This window comes from Teleopsis dalmanni, chromosome X (genome assembly GCF_002237135.1).
Source record: "Teleopsis dalmanni isolate 2A chromosome X, ASM223713v2, whole genome shotgun sequence".
NCBI classification, from domain to species: Eukaryota; Metazoa; Arthropoda; class Insecta; order Diptera; family Diopsidae; genus Teleopsis; species Teleopsis dalmanni.
Window position 1 is genome coordinate 101880954 of NC_051848.1, and position 3988 is coordinate 101884941.

The following is a 3988-nucleotide window of genomic DNA, read 5'->3' on the forward strand; positions in this document are numbered from 1 at the left end:
ACCCTGTCTCAAACATTTTAATACCGATAATCTCATTAAAAACCAAAGCTGTTTAAACAAAGTAATTCCTATCTTTTTGACGACAAGTCTATAAGATTCTAATTTGGTATATCAAATTCACGGCATGTGAATAAGTACATTTTTCTCTAAATTATAGACTTAATTAATTTGATGTATTACAATTAAAAGTTATTTAAAAAGAATTTCTTTTGGTTAAGACAAAAATCGATCTACAATTAAAACATATTCTGCTGTAAAGTGTTAACCAAACGTTATTTTAGTTATATGATATTTATTATACAATTTCAAAATTATTTTATCTTCTCTAACATCAATTTTGCTAAATTTTAACTACACGTTCAACTAAACCGTTCGCCAACATTTCTTTAAACATTTGTACATAGAAAAAGTTCTTATTGAAACCGCAACTTTAGCTCCAACACTACTAACAGTCGTCTGTAGTTGTGTTAAATATGACAAAACATTCAAAATGAAGACCACATTAAAACTATGCTATAAATATCAACCGATCTAACCAGTAAAAACGATCAGTTCTCAGTTTTGAACAATAAGAACAGTGTATTCGAAATTTGAGCAGATCCTGAATAATCACTCAGATTTGACAGAAGAGCTCTCAGTTCTATCAGAAGAGTTTTCAATTTTGAACTATAAGAACAGTACTTTCGAGATTTCGAGCAGAACCTGAATGATCACTCAGAATTTAAGAAAGAGCAATCAGCAATCTAGACTCGGCCGGTATTATCAACCTGAAAGTGGATAACACTTATGCATAGCTGATTTGAGCAGAACCCTAATGAGACAGATATCGTCAACCTAAAAGTGAAAAAGAGTTAAGCATAGCTGATATATTATATTTACAAATTACACACTATTCACTATAACTTGAGAAGGAGTCGTCATTATTAAATAGGTATTTTGTTCAATTCTACTATATATCTGTGTATATATTTCTTCAATTATTTATTAGTTACATAATAACCTTTTTAATTGGCAACTCAGTAAGTCAGTAAGATTACTATTGTTTTCTATTAACCGTATGTTTTAATACCCATATATGCATATAACTACATAATATTCCCATATTTAATACCCTACCACTTGTGAGTATTAAATAATAACAGATTAATTATAGATTACGATACATACTAATATTAAATATCATAAAAAAAATATATTTAAAAATTGTAATAATAATAATAATGAAGTTCTATTGTGATAAGTAGGGCGCACCCTTCTTTACACTAATATAATTTACGTAAATAATATTAAAATTCTAATGACTAGGCTTAAGAGGTGCACCATGCATTTAGATACAATAATACAAACTTCACATCGGTATTATTTGCAAAATGTTGATTTACATATTAAGTCATGGGTATTCATATTTAAGTATGTCCACATACATATATGAATATTTTTACCTTTTATTTCGGACAAAAAATATTTGATTAATGGTGTACGGTCTTTCTTAACGAACTGAAAAAGAAGCCTAGGAAACAAAATCCGAATGCAAAAATAAAAGAAAAAAATCACAATTTTAAATTTTGTCATCTTTCCTTGGTCCCTTTTCAATACAAAACTATTTTGGTCCTTTGTACTGTAAAGGCGTTGTATCCTTTTCTTTTCTTATTTATGAAAAATCCGTTGTCATTGTACATTAGTCAGGATAAGGTCGCATTGACGGCTTCTCTTGATGGTTTTTATTTGGCCAATAATGTTGATAATGTATGGCCTTCATACAAAGCAAATAGAAATCCAATAACTTTTCGACTTGGAGACAATTGATCTCAATGTCGGCTCAAGAAAATGTGTTTTACGAAGGTGGCAAATTGGCTTTGTGTGCAACAATGAAGGAATGCAGGCCTCACAAAATAAAAGGAGCAGATGTTTTTCGGTAATAAAAATTAAATAAATTTATTTGATTTTTGCTATTGTCCTGCATTTTGAAATTGTTTTACTTCACACTTCGTTTTTAACACCTTTAATCTATTTTTTATATATCTGTTTTCAGACGGTCGCCCATTAAATAGTAATTTAAAGAATATGAAAAGTATATAGTTTTCTTTCTCAAAAGTTGATACCTTTATAAAATATCAATACGTGTGTTTTTGCTAGACATTGTTCCCCAAAATATTTAAAGTCTGGATAAAATATATTAGCATCACTGTTCTAATCTAATCAGCTAATAATTTATAAAGTATATAAATATTTTCCACTTATTTCTCGCAAATAAAAATGTCTGCAAAAGTTATCGGTTTCAGCACTTAGTTTATAAATTTTATTGACTTGAATTTTCTAGAAAAAATCAAATGAATCCTTAATATACATCGTTTAACACTTTAGTACAATTGAATTCCGTAGTTTCGTAGTTGATTAATAGACTTTATAACTAGCATCAATCGGTGACAACACACTTGTTGTATAGACTCTAGCAAATCAAAAGAAATGGATATGAAAAAAATATTTGCATCATATTAGAACAAAAGGTGAAGATACATTGCAAGCTATGAGATGTATTGACCATACTCTAACCGGTATTATGTGATCCGGGTATAATACGCCTATTATTACATTATACCTAACTTGGTTTAACATTCTAGACTTGGTGCAGATCAATAAAGAAACATGAAGAGAGTGATGGAGAGTGTTCAGACATATGGAGGAACTGGATTTGTTTTCTGAATTTTCTAGAATTAACAGGTAATCAGTGTGCTTTAATTTCAGCTTCAAAAGGTAAAATTTTACAAGAACATATTCAATCAAGAAATTTGTGATTGATCTAAGTTTATAATTATTTAGGCCTTTCGGTATTTCTGTTGTTAACTCGAATGGGCTATTTAGATGACCAAAGATCTTTGGAGTTATCCTAAAACGGCACATATACTTTCTTTCAATGGTTGGGACAAATGAAAAACGTTTGCTTTGCGGTTTATGGTTTATGGTTTATTGCGACCCGTACCTTGTTTGCAATAATGCTAGTTCAAGTGTTTAATACTTACTTACTTATGTGGCCATAACAACCCGTTACCGAGTTTCGGCCTGACGCAGCATGTCTCCCCACGCGCCTCTGCTGCATGCGCGCCTTCTCCAGTCTCATATATCAAGTCCAGTTAGTGCTCCCTCAACTTGATCACTCAACCGGAGACACGGTCTACCTCTACGTCTTCTTCCGCCAACTACTGCTTCAAACACCTTTTTCGCCGGAGCGTCTTCATCCATTCTCACGACATGACCAAGCCAGCGAATCCGCTGGATGTTAATGCGCTGAATTATATCAATGTCGTGATAAAGCTCGTACAGCTCGTGGTTCATTCTAATGCGGTAGTCGTCGCCAACTCGTAGAGGACCAAAGATTTTACGAAGAACTTTTCTCTCGAACACTCCTAGTGCTGCTTCATCATTCTGTGATAACGTCCATGCTTCTGCGCCACACAGAAGCACAGGGAGGATGAGCGACCTATAGAGCGTAAGTTTCGTTTGTCGAGAGAGAGCTCTACATCCCAATTGCCTACTGAGCCCATAGTAGCACCTATTAGCAATGCTGATTCTTCGTCTGATCTCCAGACTGACATCATTTGTATTCGTTACGGTGGTGCCAAGGTAGATGAAGTCCTTGACAGATTCGAAAGTATAGTCGCCAGCCACTAGCCCGATATCCGAGCAACGCACATTTCTACCAGTAGCCGACATAAACTTCGTTTTTCCCTCATTCACCGCTAAACCCATTCTTGCAGATTCCTTTTCGATAACAGCAAAAGCAGCTGTAACATCACGCTTGCTACGCCCAATGATGTCAATGTCGTCGGCGTAAGGAAGGAGCTGGACACATTTGTAGAATATTGTTCCATTACGATGAACATCTGCCCTGCGCATGATCACTTCCATGACGAAGGGATCACCTTGTCTGAAGCCTCGCACGGTATCAAAAGGTTCAGAGAGACTCGATCCTACCTTGACGGAGCTACGG